The 21,552-nt window shown below is 45.7% G+C and overlaps 1 pseudogene; it reads left to right on the forward strand.

Moving 5' to 3' along the window:
• The first annotated feature begins 4,878 nt into the window (after positions 1 to 4,878).
• LOC123492090 lies at positions 4,879 to 18,849 on the forward strand (annotated as a pseudogene).
• Positions 18,850 to 21,552: the final 2,703 nt, after the last annotated feature.

The following is a 21,552-nucleotide window of genomic DNA, read 5'->3' on the forward strand; positions in this document are numbered from 1 at the left end:
ATGACTTTTATACTATTCCAGGTATTCCTTAAAGCGGTAGGGTTTCAAGTGTATCCGGAAGGTGGTCAGTGACTCCGCTGTCCTGGCGTCGTGAGGGAGCTTGTTCCACCATTGGGGTGCCAGAGCAGCGAATAGTTTTGACTGGGCTGAGCGGGAACTGTGCTTCCGTGGAGGTAGGGGGGCTTGCAGGCCAGAGGTGGATGAACGTAGTGCCCTCGTTTGGGTGTAGGGTCTGATCAGAGCCTGAAGGTAAGGAGGTGCCGTTCCCCTCACAGCTCCGTAGGCAAGCACCATGGTTTTGTAGTAGATGCAAGCTTCAACTGGAAGCCAGTGGAGTGTGTGGAGGAGCGGGGTGAGATGAGAGAACTTGGGAAGGTTGAACACCAGACGGGCTGCAGCATTCTGGATAAGTTGTAGGGGTTTAATGGCACAGGCAGGGAGCCCAGCCAACAGTGAGTTGCAGTAATCCAGATGGGAGATGACAAGTGCCTGGATTAGGACCTGTGCCGCTTTATGTATATGGTAGGGTCTGAACCTGCAGGATCGGGTCACCGCTTTGATGTTAGCGGAGAACGACAGTGTGTTGTCCAGGGTCACGCCAAGGTTCCTTGCACTCTGGGAGGAGGACACAATGGAGTTGATAACCGTGATGGCGAGATTTATGATCTAGCCAGGTCATTACAATGGTGTAAGAAGTAAAAACATGGATAAAAGTTAGCCACCTAGCTAGCTGACTACCATGGCTAGCTAACGTTACGTGGAGAGAAGGGGTTGAAAATGCTTCGAGGGATTACGAAAGTGAAGGTGCAGGTAGGGGACAATTATGGCCAAGGAGGTGCATGTGCATGGATGTCGGAGGATCTTGACGAGGAGATCGCAAGGGCATCAGAGCACAGAGGCCGCTTGAGGGTGACCGCTAGAATGATGGCGGCTGAAGCGTGCATGAGTGCTTCATCGACTGTGCTTCACGCGGATTCTGGGGGCCGGACCGAAGGGGTGATGTCTATGGTGCATGACGAGGAGGCTGGGGCTCAGGATGTAAACAAACATGGCGGCGCCCAGTCACCGATTGTGTCCGCATCTGTTAAGATCCCAAAGTACTCAGGTTGAGCGGTTTGGGAAGCTTTTCATGCTCAGTTTGAACTGTTAGCTCATTTTGGGGGGTGGTCGAATGAAGATAGGGCACTGCAGTTGGCTTTGTGCCTCACTGATGATGCTCTGTCCTGTTTGATATTGATTAGCCCCGAGGACAGGCGTGTATATGGGGCTTTAGTTGGAGCACTGAGGAGGCGCTTTGGACAGTGTGTACAGCCCTGGCTGCTGCGCTCCAAACTGAGTAATAGACGCAGGCAGCCTGGAGAGCCACTACGGGTGCTAGCTAATGACATTGAGAGCCTCTCTCGGCAGGCATATGCTCACATGCCCCCCTCTGTGCAGAGCGAGCTAGCACGGGACCAGTTCAAACATGTGTTCTCTCCTACAGAGCTGTGCATACAGACCCAGCTGGCTCATCCTGAGTCATTGCAGATAGCCTTGGAGATGGCTTTGGAGAGGGAGCTTGTGTGGGCTGGGGATTCAGCTGGGGCTTCGGTGGGGGTGCAGGGAGACACACCCACTGTGCGGGCTGTGGGGCAGAGCAGCCCAGAGCCGGAAAAGCCTGCATGGGTGGCTGAAATGACTGAACTAATTCGTGCTGTGTTGCTACAGGTGGCACGCAACACACGCCCTGGTCCCATGGTCTGCTGGGGGTGTGGCCAGCTAGGTCATCTGCGCTGGGATTGCCCCATGTCCCTCAGAGCTCAGGGAAACAGCGGGGCAGTGCGGACCCCTGGCTCTCTTTCCCAACTACCACCATCGCCAGGAGGAGCCCACCGTCACGAACGGGGGAGCAAGGCTCCACGCCCCCCAGAAGCAGACGAGTGCAAGCGGATGGAGCCTGTTGTGGTGGGCCAGAACTGTGTTGGGGACTTTTGTCATGTCCCTGTTACTGTGGAGGGGGTGCCCTGCTCTGCCCTGGTGGAAACTGGGTCCACAGTAACCCTGGTGAAGCCGGATGTTGTGCCAGGTTGGACTCAGTTTGAGCCCACAACTGTGCAGCTTCTCACAGTCACAGGTCAGCTGGCAACCATGAAAGGGAAGGGAATAATGACTCTGACAGTAGGGGGCAGGACTGTACGTCATCCTGTGTGGGTGGCGGCTGTGCAGGACCCTTGTATCCTGGGGTTGGACTTTCTTAGGAGCACAGGCTGCCAGTTAGACCTAAATGGGGGCACACTGAACTTCCAGGGAGGGCCGGCAGTCACCATGCCCCCCCCCCCCTAATGTCACATTCACACAACCCAACAACCCCCTTACTCCAACAGTTAAAGCAGCAGAGACTCATGGCTGGCCCACCCCCACCGACCAGCATCAGCTGAAGAGCTTCCTGGGCCTGGCCTCGTACTACAGGAGGTTTGTACGGGGCTTCTCAAGCGTCGATGCTCTCCTGAACTGCCTGCTGCAGAAAGACAAGGCCTTTACTTGGACAGTGGAGTGCGAGGTGGCCTTCAACACCCTCAAACGTGCACTGATCGAGGCCCCTGTGCTCACACCCAACCTCACCTTGCCCTTTATCCTGGACACAGACGCGAGCAATGTGGGCATGGGTGGGATGCTGGCCCAGGTGCGGCCAGAGGGGGAGAGAGTGGTGGCATATTTCAGCAAAACATTCAACAAACATGAGCGCTGCTACTGTGTCACCCGGCGGGAGCTCCTCGCTGTTGTTGCTTCCATCAAACACTTCAAGTACTACCTGGGTGGCCTGCCCTTTACTGTAACGACTGACCACTCTGCTCTCCAGTGGCTCATGTCTTTCAAATAGCCGGAGAGGCAGGTTGCACGCCTGCCCTCCTGGGGAGAGAGATCCGCACCCCTGCAGAGATAGCGTTTGGTCGGCCCCTGGATAGCCCTCATGTTCCCCAGGGACCCCCACAATTCCCCTCTCTGGCAATGACATTCCTCAAGCATCCACCCCCAGGCACCGCAGACAAGGCTCCAGACAGCCCACTCACCCAGTCTCCCTTACCGGAGCCACGGACTGTATTCCCCGTTCCCTCATCCTTGTCCCCCATGTCCCTTCATCCCCTGGGCCCCAGAGGGGCAGCCCCCTGCCACGGACTGAGCCCCCTGTTCCACATCTGGACACTCTGCGACCATCATGGCCACGTAGGCAAAGGAGACCTCCGGGTCGCTTCAGAGACTTTGTTTGTTCGCTCGGGGACGAGGGACTTTGTGGTGGGGGGGGCTGCAGTTGTTGACAGACAGCTGTGTGTTATGTGTTATGCTGTTCGTTGGTTGTGTTATACTTACCAGTACCCAATGTTTGCGGGTCCGACATGCCAGTCAACCTGCTATCTGCCAACCACGGGAATGCCTGGAATGTTCTGATGCCGGGCATCCTGGTGGTTGGTGGAGTAGCGGCGGGGGGGGGGGCATCGCAAGTTTAAGACCATGCTTAGCCATTGGGTTAAGGTTAGGGTTAGGGGAATGGTTAGCTAAAATGCTAGTTAGTTACAAAGTAGCTAAAAAGTAGTAAGTAGTTGCTAAAACACTCACCACCTTCCGGAGACACTTGAAACCCCACCTTTTTAAGGAATACCTGGGATAGGATAAAGTCATCCTTCTACCCCCCCTTACCCCACCTTGTAAGTCGCTCTGGATAAGAGTGTCTGCTAAATGACGTAAATGTAAATTAGCTAAAATGCTATAGTTGTCCATGATGAAAACCTTTGGGTATACCCCACCCATTCACCACGACCAACCACCCTTCTTTCGTTTTTGCCTTAAGTAACCATCTGTTTTTGTAACCATAGCAAACGTAACATATCATACTAATTTGAGCGTCCCAGATTTACTTTCTAGTCAATGAAATGAATGAGCTGCAGTTCTTGATAGGCTAGGCTACATAGTTGCTGTCTGTAGGATGCAGGAGGTCAAATATCAACTAGAAAGATGAAAGGAAACTTGAAGGTAGTATACACATAATCGATTCCCAGTTAGCAAAATGACGTTGAAAATATGTATTTTTCAGACTTTGAAATTAGGTTCATTTTCGTCTCTGGATGAAAGTTGAAAATACGTTTTTTCTGGATGTTTAAAATACATATTTCCCGGACATTAAAAATACATATTTTACCGACCTTGAAAATGCATATTTTTTTGGTCATTGTTTCTATGGGCAAATTTAAAATGTCAATGAAGAAAGCATTATATCCCATTACATTATTAAAATAGGAAAATTTAGCAAACTTAAGATCCAGACCGGACCAAATCTGAACCAATCATAAACGTCTATGTTTGGGCCAAATCAAGTCAAGTCCGGACCAGACATCTGTGGACGTTGAAATCAAGGCCGGTCTGGACCGGACCAAATCTGAACCAATTTGAAATCAAGACCAGGGACGGACCAAATTTCAACATATTTTCAACGCCCATGGATGTGGCCATCGGATGGTGCTCATTGGGTTATATTTGCTTCATAAAATGAAACATTAATATTTATTGGAATTCAATTAAATAGGCTACAAATACGCAGAAGTTATAACCCCACCTGTTGCGGTTATTCATAGGTCCTCCTTCCAGGTCTCATCAGTCTTTGGTAGAGCTCTATGTCCACCTAGTGGTATAGTTCTGTCATGACACAGAGAAGTCTGAATTGTCATATTAAAACACATATCTTTCATTAGAATCACTCCTTCACCTTAATCATCACCTTATTTTTGGCCTCCCTGTCTCTAATTTTGTATTAGTATAATGGTCTACAGTACTCAGTAGGCCTATACAGTATGGGCTTGTGTACAGTTTGTTTTCCTTGTGTTCTCTGCAGTCTCTGACACCCCGATGGCAGATGGCATTGCCAACATTCCAGAGGAGCTGAGGGTCCACCTACAGAAAGCCCTGGACATAGCGTGTGGTCTAGACAGCTACCTGGAGAAAATGAGTAGCCAGTAAAGTGCACCTCTCGCTGAGCTGTATGGGTGAGTATTTCCTGTGTCTGTCCCACAAACACAGTACACCTGTATGGTTTCTCATGCACATTTCTTACTTAATCTCTCACTGATCTGTAGGAAAACGATGGAACACAACTGGGATAAAGTTTTAGAGGAGGGCAAAACTCCGTTTTGGCTTCCAAAAGAGTGCGTCACTGGTCCACATGAGTAAAGTCAAGAGGAGATAGGCATGTTCACAGGCTATGGGGCTCTGTCAATTGCTAAAGGACTGCCCGAGGATGGTTCACTGGTTGCCTGTGAGCTCGAGCCATATCTTAAAGAATTTGCTCAGCCCATATTTGACAAGTCTCCACATGGCAGGAAGATAACAGTAAAGATTGGTTCTGCCATGGATACCTTGAAGGTGACTAGTTAAAGCATGATGTATTTGCCTGCAGTGATTTCACATGTTGATCTGCTCGTTTAATAACCAGGTTATGAAGTTATGTGGATATACAATGCAAACCAAATCACTTATGGTAACATAACTATTTCTATTAAAAGTGTAATACATATGATGAGTGCAATAAGTAGCCTATGCTATATAACATAACCATTACCCCTGTTATTTGAGTGACTGGCAGGGGTACATGGAAATACACTTTATCAGTACATCTAGCTCATTGACAGTGAATGGTTCAGTGCTCTGATAATATTGTCTCTTTTAAAGGAATTGGCTGCAGCAGGCGAGCAGTTTGACATGGCCTTCGTCGACGCAGACAAGAACAACTACATCAACTACTACAAGTTCATCCTGGACCATAACCTCCTAAGGCTGAGTGGTATGATATGTGTGGATAACTCTCTGTTCAAGGCTAAGGTCTACCTAAAGGACACCGCTGATGAAAACGGACTGACGCTTCGGGATTTTAACCAGTTTGTCATGAGTGATCATTGTGTGGAGCAGGTCTGTGGAGAGACATGGCTTGTAGTGCCTGATTATTACAGGGTATTGTCTCTTGTGTTAATTAAGAAGTGTTTGGTTTTCAAGGTAATTGTTCCTCTTAGAGATGGGATCAGCATCATCCGCAGAGTACCCATGGCACCAGCATGTGTAAGACACATTCTCAGAACCATATTTAGTTAATATTTGTCTGATTTTACTTTTAGCACAGGCACTACCATTGTTCATTGGCAACGGTGGTTACTACTACCATAAGTCAAATGGTGACTTTACAGTACTTAACAGCTCATACAGACTTTTTCCCTGATCACTTACAACTTGTGTCTCAGAGCAAGGTAACATACAATTAGGTATTCCGTACTGTGAACGGGAGGACAATCCTGGGCCGGATGCGTCTGGACGGCAGGGTGTTCTATGTGACGGGGGCAGGCCAGGGTATAGGCAGGGCGTTCGCACATGCTCTGGGAGAGGCTGGAGCCAAGGTGGCTGTCGTGGACCTGGACCAAGGCAAGGCTGAGGGTGTGGCAGAGGAGTTCACACTGAAAGGTAAGGGCTTGTCATTAGCACACAACACTATGATTATATGTTACAATCTTGGCTTTTCATATTACACTTCCATGTATTTGCCAGCAGATGGTGGTCTACTGTCAGGGAAAGTAGAGGAAATACTGTATATTGTAAAATTCCAGGGCCAACTGGCTATATTATATGTCAAAAAAACGTTCATTTGCACCATGTTTTGCATATGAATTCAAAAAAGAATATCAAGGATTTCAATATTATCAGTCTAATCTAGAGATGAATATTTTCCCGAAAATCTACCAAGTTTCAATACCGCGAATAATTCATATTTATCCGAGAGTCCCAGGAAAAAACAAGAAGTGCCCATTTAAAGTGTTTAAAACCAAGATATGGTCACTATGCCAGTGTGCTCCCCAAATAAGAGGGGCGCTGCACCAATTTGTTGACTGCCCCACTATGTAAAGATTTCAGAGAAAATAAAACATATTATTGGTAGTGATAAAGTAACTATCTTTGCTCGCCAGTGACATTGTACTGAATTGCGAAACAGGCCGTTCATAAATTTTGAGCATTATCATGTTCCTCAATTAATTCAGCGCATTTCAGCATTAAGCTATCTCCACACAGAGCGCACTCCAGGGCGCACAGAGCGCACCCCGAGTATTGTTATGATTTAACTGGATAAGAACCCAAATGCAGACAAGTACACCAAGCCAGAGAAGTTTTAACAGGTTTATTTACAATGTTCAAAGTCCAGGTTTCCAAATATATGGGAAGAGCAAGTCCAGGTACAGGGAGGGTAACAGATCCAGATCAGGGCAGGTGTGGTACCGTAATGTCCTAGTGTCCGTGGTGAGTCCAAAAGAGAGGTCCGGTAATGGAGAGCAGGATGGTGGTGGCAGGAGTGAAGCGGAGGCAGGAGTCAGGTTCCAAATATCTGTGGCACAGGAGAAAAAGTAAATATAACAGGCCAAAAACACAAAGAGCAAAATAACCAGGTTGAGTCGGCAGCGAGACTAACATGGTCGTCTTGACTATGATCTGACGATGAGTGGTAAGTTTGACCGGGTCTTAAAGGCTGAGGTGATTATGGTGAATGAGCTGCAGCTGGAACCCTGACTCCCGCACACCAGACTTCACTCCTGCAATCAAGGACAGACAGAGGGGAGGGAGAGAGCAGAGAAAGCTACCTATCAGCAGTAGGCCTAACAGTACCCCCCCCTCTACGGACGCCACCTGGCGGCCGACGGGGTTATCGGGATGTAACCTATGAAACTCTCGGACCAGATCAGGATCCACAATGAAGCTCCTGGGCACCCAGGAACGTTCCTCGGGACCATAACCCTCCCAATCCACCAGGTACTGGAAACCACGACCTCGGCGGCGAACATCCAGAAGTCGCCGGACAGTGTAGACCGGACCCCCACCCACGATCTTGGGCGGAGGAGGGGGACGAGAGGGCGGGCACAAAGGGCTAACCGACACAGGCTTAATCTGAGAAACATGAAAGGTGGAATGAACCCGTAGGGAGGCAGGAAGCTGTAGCTTAACCGCGCAGGGGGTTAACAATAGACAGTATCTTGAACGGTCCTATAAAACGAGGCGCCATCTTCTTAGACTCCACCTTCAATGGAAGGTCCCGTGACTTCAGCCATACCTCTTGACCAGGAGAGTAACCGGGAGCCTGGGACCGGTGACGGTTGGCTTGCCTCTGCATGTACGCCGAAGCTCGGGACAGAGCTACCCTGGCCTTCCTCCAGACCTTGAAGCAGCGGCGCATGTGGGACTGCACCGAGGGTACCGCAAGTTCCCTCTCTTGGGAAGGGAACAGGGGAGGTTGATAACCCAGAGCACACAGAAAAGGAGACAAACCAGAGGAAGCGTTAGTCAAGGTGTTATGAGCATATTCCACCCAGGGGAGCATGGAGCTCCATGACCCAGGGTTAGACCCAGTGACACAGCGAAGTGCGGTCTCCATCTCCTGGTTCGCTCTGGAGCAGGAACAAAAGGCTCTCTGATCTGGGCTGAAGGGGTAGTAAGGGCAGATACTTGATTGGAGAGTAATTGAACCTGATTAAGCAGCACCTGACTGTCCTCAGCAATCGTTTTAAACAGGGTATCATGTTGGCCAAGTAAAATGCCCTGATTGGCTATGGCAGTCCAAATTTGAGTGCACTCTGGGGTGGTATCCGAGCTACTGTCTGCTGGGTTCATGTTGGTCAGATCATACTGTTATGATTTAACTGGATAAGAACCCAAATGCAGACAAGTACACCAAGCCAGAGAAGTTTTAACAGGTTTATTTACAATGTTCAAAGTCCAGGTTTCCAAATATATGGGAAGAGCAAGTCCAGGTACAGGGGAGGGTAACAGATCCAGATCAGGGCAGGTGTGGTACCGTAATGTCCTAGTGTCCGTGGTGAGTCCAAAAGAGAGGTCCGGTAATGGAGAGCAGGATGGTGGTGGCAGGAGTGAAGCGGAGGCAGGAGTCAGGTTCCAAATATCTGTGGCACAGGAGAAAAAGTAAATATAACAGGCCAAAAACACAAAGAGCAAAATAACCAGGTTGAGTCGGCAGCGAGACTAACATGGTCGTCTTGACTATGATCTGACGATGAGTGGTAAGTTTGACCGGGTCTTAAAGGCTGAGGTGATTATGGTGAATGAGCTGCAGCTGGAACCCTGACTCCCGCACACCAGACTTCACTCCTGCAATCAAGGACAGACAGAGGGGAGGGAGAGAGCAGAGAGAGCTACCTATCAGCAGTAGGCCTAACAAGTATAGCTTTGTCGAATCATACAAACTTTGTAACTGCAGTCAAACTAAAGTCAAATGACCAAAGTTGCTAAGCTTGCTAGATAACCTCCTTCAACTAATGACAGAATATCTCCTATATTTGGCAAAATCTAGTTGATGATTATACAGATAGCAGATCAGCTCATGAATAACGGGGAGATGAAAAGTGGGAATAGTTTAAATATCAAGGTATCTTAACGGGGACCAACTCTGTTTTAATAATATCCGTATCTACTCTCATACAGTTTGTTGATCACACATTCTCTACCGAAGCTCACATATGGGCAGCAAGTACGGGATAGGGCAGAGAAGCGGGGGACATGTTATAGCAGGATTTTGACATGCATAGGCGAGAGACGTGTTTTGTTAATGCTACCTATCGATTACATAATAAAGTTATGAATTTTCATGCGAGACAGGAGTCAGAATTTTGGGTTTCAGTGGGATTGGGACTGGATAGAAAAATAGCCTAGGCTCTAGGACAGGAGAAGATGATAGAATTTTCCCTCATGCCTATGACTTCTTAACATACTTTATGTCTGTGACAGAGATGCCTATGTAGTGAATTGTGCATAGGCCTGTCAAATTTGCGACTGTCTGAAGAGTCGCAATGACATCTCAAAGAGACATGTTATTTTATAGGCTATACTGTAGGGGTTTCCTGTAGGGTTTGTTAACTGTATTCATGTCGCGTGTGCAGTCTGGCACTGTCAATTATGCGTGTGCTTTGAATTTATGGTGACTTTGTGTGAAGTAAATACACTAGGCTAAAGGCCTCCATGCGACAACCTGTTTGGATAATGTGCTATTTCATTTTTGGCTAATTTACTGCTGCGCATGTTGTGCATTTTGTGGAATTGCATTAGTGCTACATTTGGGGAAAATGTTGTAATTTCCTGTGTCTTGTCATATTTTTTTTCGGGAAATGTGAAGATTGTTTCCGGGACAGTCCCGGGATCCCGGTTGCCCATGTTAATCCTTAGTCTAGACATGTTGACTATTGTCACATTTTAAACAGCCACTCCTTTTTAATACAGGGATAAATTGTATCCGCGGATGTTGAGAGGATGATTGACAGCATTGTGTCCAAATGGGGAGAGATCCAAATAGCATGCAACAATGCAGAGATCAACATGAACTCAGCCAGTGAAGACACCATTCTGGAAGAGTGGGACCAAACCTTTGATGTCAATTTGAGGGGGACTTCCATGTGCTGTCAGTGTATGTAACTCCTCTACTGTATACTAGTGTAGGCCTGTGTGATCTAGTCCATCACTCAGAGGGTCATACTGTAACTGTGGCAAAGGCCTGTTGGAAAATGTGAAACATGTACAGTAGTTTACATTTCAGTTCAGCTTACAGGTCTAACTGTCTTGGGGGGAATGTTTGGCCTGTTTTTTTATTTTTTTATTTTACCTTTATTTAACTAGGCAAGTCAGTTAAGAACAAATTCTTATTTACAATGACGGCCTACACCGGCCAAACCCGGACGATGCTGGGCCAATTGTGCGCCGCCCTATGTAAGTTACACATGGAATATATAGGAGAGTTTGAGTTAGGGTCTTTGAGTAAGTATGAATAATAATGAAAAGTGTACACTAATGCTCTTTAATTATTTGTTATTTGTTTTTTTTGTTTTTTTCTTCTTTTTTTCTTTTTACTTATCTATTTTTCACTTAACACTTATTTTTCTTAAAACTGTATTGTTGGCTAAGGGCTAAGCATTTCACTGTAAGTTCTACACCTGTTGTATTCGACGCATGTGACAAATACAATTTGATTTGATTTGATATAATGGCGCTTTTCCATTGAGACTTACCCCCACACCAGTGATCCGTTAATGTAAGCTTTAGTGTTATTGTGTTCTGTTTTATTGTCACGTACAACGGATAGGTGCAGTGAAATGTGTTGTTTTACAGGGTCAGCTGGAGTAAATTAGGGTTAATTTACTTGCTCAAGGGCACATCGACAGATTTTTCATCTTGTCGGCTCGGGTAGGTAGCGACAGGTAGCCCAACACTCTAACCGCTAGCCTACCTGTCGCTCTAAAGACTAAAGACTTGTGGCGTGCAGAATCACCCAACCTCTGCATCATTCAACATTGTTGCTTTGTGAGAAGGTGTTAAAGTTCACAGTTAGCCCTTGTTATGTAAATGACAGCTGAAAAGTACCCAGGGCCTTGCCTTGGCTCCAAGTTAGAGCCGTACCGCCGGAGCCATGGCCCAGTGAGACACGGGTGCCGGCCTGCGTAGATGGAAACAGAAGATTCTGAGACTTTTGGGTAAAACACTGGGGTAAATCTTCAATGGAAATGCAGCAATAGGGTGTCAATACTAAAAGTGTGAAGAATGTTCCTAATATGCGTCCATTCCCCCTGAATTCTTGCCTCAGGCTGCAGGTCATGTGATGCTGAAGCAAGGATATGGGAAGATTATTAACACAGCATCCATGGCCAGTCTAATAGGTGAGTGATGATTCTATCTATCCTGTACATTTGTCTTCCTTTCATCTCCATGTATTGTGAGCCAAGTGAAGAATGGTGAGTTAAGTGAAGAATAATGAGATGAGCTTTGTTGCCTCATTGATGTCTCCTAGGCTGTGAAGTACATGTACTACACATCACAGTGTTGTTTTGCACCAGAACATAATTGTATACAGTTTGTTTCTGTAGTGTTGCAAACAGACTTGACTGGGCTTGACGTTCTATAGTAATTCCATGTCAGTGTCTTTTAGTGAACTAAAAGTGACATTAGAGGAAGAAAACTTGGTGACCCATTTCTCAAATGCAAACTATGTCTAACAGTATAATTGCTACTACTGCTAATTTTCACCATATAACTGTTTATTCAGGCCAATGCTATAGTGATTGATCCATCCACATTATTCTCCCACTGCAAACACACAGTTGTGATTGCTGCTCATAAAGGCAGTTTTGCATCATAATAAACATCTGTCTCCTGAGCTGTGGGGAGGATGTGGAAGGAAGGCAACATGAGGTCCAACATGTAAAGGGTGTTCCTGTGCAACAACTCTGCCTGCCTGACTGCCTGCCTGCCTGTGCCAAGGGCCATGTTTAAGCAGCGGAAGATGCTTTTAGATTTTACTGAGTGCATTGTAAAATCTGAGATATTCACAGCCCAGTTGAAATCCTCCTACAGGTTCCTCCAGAGGAACAGCAGCACTTCATCAGCAGTATAGTCAAATCGCCAATAAACTGCTGTGCCATATGGGCCTCAGTCCCAACTACAGGGGCAATCTGTAAAACAGGACCATGCTGGTAAATAGAGGCCAGCATAAAAAAGTGATCAATTACTCACATTACCAGCAGTCCTGAAGGAATTTACTTTATTGGACTGGACATCTGTTATAATATTGTCATAATGCATAATCAGATGGGACTTGTTCTAGCCAAGTAGGGTACCAAAAAGCAGCCGTGAATGTCCAATTAAAATGCACAATGACAGCTTTTTGTCCATCTGCTGAATAAAATGTGTTTTTCCCCCCTCCCTGTAGATCTCAAGAGAATGATGGTAGGACACACAGGAGGAGGAGCATTAAATGTACACTACATAACCAAAAGTATGTGGACACCTGCTCGTCGAACATCTCATTCCAAAATCATGGACATTAATATGGAGTTGGTACCCCCTTTGCTGCTGTAACAGCCACCACTCTTCTCCACCACTCTTCTGGGAAGGATTTCCTCTAGATGTTGGAACATTGCTGCGGGGACTTGCTTCCATTCAGCCACAAGAGCATTAGTGAGGTCGGGCACTGATGTTGGGCGATTAGGCCTGGCTCGCAGTCGGCGTTCCATTTCATCCCAAAGGTGTTCGATGGGGTTGAGGTCAGGGCTCTGTGCAAGCCAGTCAAGTTCTTCCACACCGATCTCAACAAACTATTTCTATATGGACCTCGCTTTGTGCACGGGGGCATTGTCATGCTGAAACAGGAAAGGGCCTTCCCCAAACTGTTGCCACAAAGTTGGAAGCACATAGAATGTCATTGTATGCTGTAGCGTTAAGATTTCCCTTCACTGGAACTAAGGGGCCTAGCCCGAACCATGAAAAACAGCTCCAGACCATTATTCCTCCTCCACCAAACTTGACAGTTGGCACTATGCATTCGGGCAGGCAGCGTTCTCCTGGCATCCGCCAAACCCCAGATTCGTCCGTCGGCCTGCCAGATGGTGAAGCATGATTCATCACTCCAGAGAACGCGTTTCCACTGCTCCAGAGTCCAATGGCAGCGAGATTTACACCACTCCAGCCGACACTTGACACTGATCTTAGGCTTGTGTAAGGCCATGGAACCCATTTCATGAAGCTCCCAACGAACAGTTCTTGTGCTTACATTGCTTCCAGAGGCAGTTTGGAACTCGGTAGTGAGTGTTGCAACCGAGGACAGACGATTTTTACACGCTACGCGCTTCAGCACTTGGCGGTCCTGTTCTGTGAGCTTGTGTGGCCTACCACTTTGCTAATTCACAATAACAGCACTTACAGTTGACCAGGGCAGCTCTAGCAAGGCATACATTTGACGAACTGACTTGTTGGAAAGGTGGCATCCTATGACGGTGCCACGTTGAAAGTCAATGAGGTCATTCTACTGCCAATGTCTGTCTATGGAGATCGCATGGCTGTGGGCTCGATTTTGTACACCTGTCAGCAACGGGTGTGGCTGAAATAGCCGAATCCACTAATTTGAAGGCGTGTCCACATACTTTTGTATATATAGTGTATTTCTACATGCTAACAATAGAGGGAGTCATAGCAGCGGCACTCTCATTTAGATATACAGTGGGGAGAACAAGTATTTGATACACTGCCGATTTTGCAGGTTTTCCTACTTACAAAGCATGTAGAGATCTGTAATTTTTATCATAGGTACACTTCAACTGTGAGAGACGGAATCTAAAACAAAAATCCAGAAAATCACATTGTATGATTTTTAAGTAATTAAGTAATTAATTTGCATTTTATTGCATGACATAAGTATTTGATACATCAGAAAAGCAGAACTTAATATTTGGTACAGAAACCTTTGTTTGCAATTACAGAGATCATACGTTTCCTGTAGGTCTTGACCAGGTTTGCACACACTGCAGCAGGGATTTTGGCCCACTCCTCCATACAGACCTTCTCCAGATCCTTCAGGTTTCGGGGCTGTCGCTGGGCAATACGGACTTTCAGCTCCCTCCAAATATGTTCTATTGGGTTCAGGTCTGGAGACTGGCTAGGCCACTCCAGGACCTTGAGATGCTTCTTACGGAGCCACTCCTTAGTTGCCCTGGCTGTGTGTTTCGGGTTGTTGTCATGCTGGATGACCCAGCCACGACCCATCTTCAATGCTCTTACTAAGGGAAGGAGGTTGTTGGCCAAGATCTCGCGATATATGGCCCCATCCATCCTCCCCTCAATACGGTGCAGTCGCACTGTCCCCTTTGCAGAAAAGCATCCCCAAAGAATGATGTTTCGACCTCCATGCTTCACGGTTGGGATGGTTTTCTTGGGGTTGTACTCATCCTTCTTCTTCCTCCAAACACGGCGAGTGGAGTTTAGACCAAAAAGCTCTATTTTTGTCTCATCAGACCACATTACCTTCTCTCATTCCTCCTCTGGATCATCCAGATGGTCATTGGAAAACTTCAGACGGGCCTGGACATGCGCTGGCTTGAGCAGGGGGACCATGCGTGCGCTGCAGGATTTTAATCCATGACGGCGTAGTGTGTTACTAATGGTTTTCTTTGAGACTGTGGTCCCAGCTCTCTTCAGGTCATTGACCAGGTCCTGCCGTGTAGTTCTGGGCTGATCCCTCACCTTCCTCATGATCATTGATGCCCCACAAGGTGAGATCTTGCATGGAGCCCCAGACCGAGGGTGATTGACCGTCATCTTGAACTTCTTCCATTTTCTAATAATTGCGCCAACAGTTGTTGCCTTCTCACCAAGTTGCTTGCCTATTGTCCTGTAGCCCATCCCAGCCTTGTGCAGGTCTACAATTTTATCCCTGATGTCCTTACACAGCTCTCTGGTCTTGGCCATTGTGGAGAGGTTGGAGTCTGTTTGATTGAGTGTGTGGACAGGTGTCTTTTATACAGGTAACGAGTTCAAACAGGTGCAGTTAATACAGGTAATGAGTGGAGAAAAGGAGGGCTTCTTAAAGAAAAACTAACAGGTCTGTGAGAGCCGGAATTCTTACTGGTTGGTAGGTGATCAAATACTTATGTCATGCAATAAAATGCAAATTAATTACTTAAAAATCATACAATGTGATTTTCTGGATTTTTGTTTTAGATTCCGTCTCTCACAGTTGAAGTGTACCTATGATAAAAATTACAGACCTCTACATGCTTTGTAAATAGGAAAACCTGCTAAATCGGCAGTGTATCAAATACTTGTTCTCCCCACTGTATATACCTGCAGTTGCCACCAGCGTGTTAACGCACTTAAGAACAATGAATCCTTTCTTTAATAAGAGCCAATCTTTCTGTCCTGAGGACTTGAGTCTGTGTAGGCCTGCCTGATGAAAGGGCTTGTTTTCCCCCCACTTAGAATGGGCAATAAGTAGCAGGGTGGGTGTTAAAGAGGGTTTTAGAGAGTGCTCTCTTTCTACCTCTCTAAGGATTACTGCTCTTCAAGACGGAAAACATCAATGCAGGTTTATTTGAAGGATGAAGGCCTGTTTTGAACGGTATTTTGGAGCCGTATCATCAGGTCTTCAGTGAGGATTAGCACTGTTAGGCTTTTTTAGCTCTGTTTCCTGTCCTGATAAGTCAGCTTTCACCTTCAATCTGGGTGTAAGCCCTGGGCTCTGCTCCTCCTCACGTGCTCCTCCTCTCCTCCTGGGCTGAGGCCCTACCCAGGGGCCTGCACCTCCTCCTCAGCCCCCTCACTCCATCATGGAAGCATCCTCTCCTCACATCAGCTATTTTACTTTCTAGACAGAAGCTCCAGTCCAGTCTGTCTCCCCAGGACCGGCCCCTGCCTCTCTGCAGCTGTGCTATATTTATCATCTCAGTCCCGACCGAAGCAATTTGGCAGTGAGATCACGGGGCGACGAGGTTAACTACTAAAGTTGTATGTAACTTGGAGGCTTCCTTGTGATGATTAATCAACCAGAGGAAAACGAGCCGCTGTCCCAGCATCCCATGCAGTGTGCAGCATCTGTGATAGTCAAGGCAAACAAATGGTGTGTTGCCTTTGTTGCTGAACATGGTGCAGAACCGGACATTACAAGCAATTAATTTGACATGGCTTCATCCACGGGGTCCCCAGCAGCTAATGGAGGTGTTTTCATGTAGGATCCAGTATGAAAGCAGGGAGCTGAGTTATGATTGAAATTAAGTAATGCTCCAAATGAATTACATGCAGGGGTACTCTCGGAGAAAGTGTGTATTTGAATGTGTGTTTCATGGTTAATAAAGGGGTGAGGTTTGTTTTTTAGACATTGAGTGCAACTTATATGGTCAGAGATCATATATATGTTCAAGTTGGTTGACAGTGGTATCTTTGTTCTTTTGCCTGGCCTTTCCTCTGCAGTGCCCCATCCACAAAAGCAGCTTGCCTTCAACACCTCAAAGGCAGGAGTGCTCAAACTGACACAGACACTTGGTACAGAGTGGATTGACAGAGGGGTCCGAGTCAACTGCATCTCACCGTAAGTGTTTTTCTCGCGTTTGTTATAAACAGAATAGACCTACAGTATAGTATCAGTGTCAGGTACTGTATCCCCATGCCACAACAGTTTTCACATCACAAATAGGCATAGATAAAAAGGAGAAGATTTCAATCCTAACTTGGATTAAGAATGTAAACATACAAAAAGTCCATGTATTGTTTTTTATTGAGCTGCCAAGTGTAGTATATTACATCACTATAGTGATGAGGAGTGATTGAGTGTTTTTCTCCATTGGAATAGCTCCATTTGAGAATGAGGCACCAATTTAAGTCCTCAAACAATGTGCTCAAGCTTAATTGGATGACGTCTTGAGGGATGAATCAACCAAACACTTGCTCTAATTGTTATATTCAATTAGGGAATCAAATTACCATCATCACTACAAGTGTCTCCACAACAATAGCTCGTTGTTTGTATCTGTTTGTCTGTGAAGCCGTGCGGCGGGAAGACGAGAACTGAGAAAGAGCTCTGCCTGTGTTAAGTGGAGCATCCCTTAGCCACAGCCATCCCTGAGCACATCCGTCCGGTGGCTTGGCTCGGCGTGCGGGCCCCGTCACAGCACTAGAACAAAGCGCCCGCTCATGCGCCAGTCACCGCTTTGCTTTATTTATCGCCAGCTTGTTTGCTAATTTTAATTTGCAAAGAAGCAATTCTTTCCCTCTGCTAACTGGCTGTCTCAATGGGCCGCTGATTTCTTTGAAGTGACAGTCGGTAAATATGCATAAAAAAGGGACACAATTAGCGAGTGCGAGGTTGACTGCAGCCTGATTTCATTGGCAACTTTAGCCGCACCGGTGATAAGCTGCATTATCTACAAAATTGGTTGAGGGAAAACAGCACCTCTGATTGCCAGGAAAGGTTCCAGATAACAGGGCGCTGAAGAGAAATATAATTGAGGTGGAATATGTTAACCAAGGTGTCACATGCTCCTTGGAGCCGCTAATTTATCCAAATGTTGGAATTTGTATCAAGGCACAGCCAGGAATACTGTAGACCTAACATGTTGGGTCTGGGCTAAAGATGAGTCGACCGTGAAGCTTTTAGCTACTGTCATATTGATTGTGTGAAAAGCCTGAAGTCGTCTCTCATTAGACACAGCTGTGTTGACATGTTTATCCAAATTATATATTTCATTAGGTGGAGAAAACATAATTGGTCATGATAGACTAATACTGACATTACACTGGAAGAGGCACCGTCTAGACTTGAAAGTACCTATGTCTCAGAGGAGGAAATCAGAGGAGGAAATGCCTACAGTACCAACACACCTGTTTCCTTTAAATGCCACTTAAGCACACTGCCTGAGAATCAAACCAGCTCAAGCACATATCAGGCAGGAATCAAAGTGAGATTGTGAGCGAGACGCAGAGAAAGTGCTTATCTACAGGCTCCTGAAGGCAAATTACACCCAGGGTCCCGTCGTACCCGGTGGCGCTTCCATCGACGTGCCAGTCATTAAACGCCACAAGTCTCACTGTAAATACCATCAGAGATGCTGCGCCGTGCCCTTTCTCTGAGGATAATTGGGTTTATTTTTGTCACCAGAGTGGTGGCTCTGAAACACCATGCTGCTGTCACTCCTGGCTCTGAAGTCTGATGTCTCTGATTCCTCTTGTTGATTTTTTTCTCCCTCCATCTTTGTCTCTCCCTCTCTCATTTCAGGGGGTTTGTTGACACCCCTCTCATTCACTCAGAGAGTCTGAGGCCTCTGGTGCAGCGCTGGCTGTCAGATATCCCTGCTGGACGACTGGCTCTAGTGACAGACCTGCAAGCTGCAGTGGTCTACTTGGCATCTGACGCCTCCGACTACATGACAGGGCATAACTTAGTCATAGAGGGTGGGCAAAGTCTGTGGTAGAGAGAAGGAGATACTTTCTTTGTTCCACCCTTGGATCACACAGAGACGGAGATACTTTCTTTGTTCCACTTTTGGATCACTCTTGGGAATAGGCACCTACTGTGAATAATCTCCACAGGGAGAATAGCATAGAGAGATTAGGTCAGGGTGATTACCTCACTGGTTTACCATTATGTCAGATTGGAGATTATTTTGTTAAGTTAAATTTCATACAGTACTCTTCCAATAAATGGGCCATATTTATTTAGACACAATTGTGCTTTTATATTACATCTATGTTAATTTTCTTTATAGTAATACACACTTTGTTGCATATCCTTTTTATGCTGATCATATCCCTTCTACATGGTGCAAATCTGTTTTTTCATACAGAAACCCTTCACTCGCTTGACTCTGTGTGTGACTCTTATAAACAAGTATTCAAACCATTGGCCTCGTCAGAGGTATTTGGTTTATCAGTGCCAAGTAGTTGAAAAGGATTCATACAGGAGTTCAAGATATTAGTACACTAAACTCATGCTCTTTTCGACTGTGCAAGCAAGTACAGTACATACTGGATTGGGCACAGTAGATGGAGAAAGGGGATCCTATAAAAGTTGCTCCATTGTACTGAGCAGTGTATGGCAAGATATTGTACACAAGGCAGTCTGTCCCTCAAATAAACACAATCAAACCTGTAAAATACAACTTTTTTTCTAACAAAAGAAATAAGTTTATTCTTACTGTAACTTAACCCTTATGGGGACTGTACACTTTAGTAACGTTTCTAAACTAGCTACACATTGTTGCATAGAAATGTGTAATATCTCCCTGTTTGACAGGCTCCTGGGCTGTGGTTGTGTGTTTCTCTGGGTACCATATCATACCTCTGTCCCTCCCCTCTTCAGCTCTTCTCTCTCATGGTTTTGCTGATTGGTCCCCCAAGTGATGCTTACGAGCCGCATCTTAATTGCTCCCTGTACTGTTTATGTGATGCAAAACAATACTTAAAGGAGAGGTTAGCTGAGGGCACGGCCTCAGTCACTGCAATTATACCAAAGGAGTGTCCAATTAGCACCATCTATGCAATGAGACAGTGCTCGTGTTTGTGTGAGCAACTTCTCACTATTAGTGGCCGTACTCAGATTTACATAATGGGGTCTGGTCATTAACTGGGCTAGTGAATGAGAGGATCCCATTTAGATATGGAAAGATCTGATGATCTCTGCATTTCAGTTGGATTTGATGTAGAAGACATCCCAAACCTGCTTGGTAGATACACAACTTTGAACTTTGATTTGTTTTATGTTCCTCACAGGACAATATCAGAAATGAGATTTCTGTAATCAGTGAATGTGAGAATTTATTGAGAAGGAGCTAATAAACATGTAAATGTGCCTAGAGCAGGTTCTTTGTTAGGCATTTCATCAGATGACCACAAAGGGGCGGTCTAGAGACAGGGAGCTACAGATAATTGCCATTCTCACTCTGAGTCAGGATACCAGCTGTTTGAATGTGGGGTTATAAAGGACGTTATTTGCCATTATCTGAGAGCAATAACAATATATATGAGGAAATGATGATAAAAAGGATGTCTCTGCAATTCTGGTGTGCAAACAGCTGGACATGGGGATGAATACATGTTGAAATGATGAATAAATGCAATGTACTTTTATTAAAATGCAGTTTAACTGAAATGGTTACATTTCCAATGTATGAAAAATGTAATAACGGTATAATCTGTTGCTGCTTGCCAAGAGAGTAATTGAAATGCTACCTAACCAGTTAATATTGAGAATTATAACAACTGGTTTTCATCTATTGTTGCAATTATTGTTGTCTATCAACAATGACAAGCCACCGGAGTCTGACAACTTGGATGGAAAATTACTGAGGATAATAGCGGACGATATGGTCACTCCTATTTGCCATATCTTCAATCTAAGCCTACTAGAAAGTGTGTGCCCTCAGGCCTGGAGGGAAGCAAAAGTCATTCCGCTACCTAAGAATAGTAAAGCCCCCTTTTCTGGCTCAAATAGCCAACCAATCAGCCTGTTACCAACCCTTAGTAAACTTTTGAAAAAATGGTGTTTGACCATACAATGCTATTTTACAGTAAACAAATTGACATCAGACTCAGCACGCTTATAGGGAAGGACATTCAACAAGCACATTCTTGAGTTTACTAGCAATTATAATTATTTGGGTCTTTGTATTGATGAACATATTACCTTTCTATACGGAACATCTGCCCTGGCCAACTCAGCAAGTAGAGCTCTTCGGGAATTACTGTATAGGAAAAACAGAAACACTCAAAGATATTGTTTATGCTACGTATTCCAAACTGTGTCAGACATGCGTGTGTCCTGTTCTGGTCTATTCAGCAGGAACGTAGGGTGCTAAGAGGTATCACAAAAACGACCATAACAGAACAGTATGTTACTTTTTAGGCACATATACTTGAAATAACTGGGGATATGGGCTGGGAACCCTGTGAGGTGAGATGGAAGGCGTGTATGGTGAGACTTTGGAATAGACTGTTGAATATGCCAACTGCCAGAATAGCTAGTAAAGTTTTTCAATGGGATCTATCCATAGGGGGAGCCTGGGCAACTGAAATGTCTGACCTTTTTCAGCAGTCTGACTGTGAACATCTGTATGAAAACCAAAGTAAGGGAGACATAGATATTATTAAAAAAAACTGTTTATGCAATATGAAAAAAAATGTGTGGAGGATCATAAACCCAAATTGAGAACCTTTTGTTTGATTAAGGGTGAATTTGTG

Source organism: Coregonus clupeaformis, chromosome 12 (assembly GCF_020615455.1).
Source record: "Coregonus clupeaformis isolate EN_2021a chromosome 12, ASM2061545v1, whole genome shotgun sequence".
NCBI lineage: Eukaryota > Metazoa > Chordata > Actinopteri > Salmoniformes > Salmonidae > Coregonus > Coregonus clupeaformis.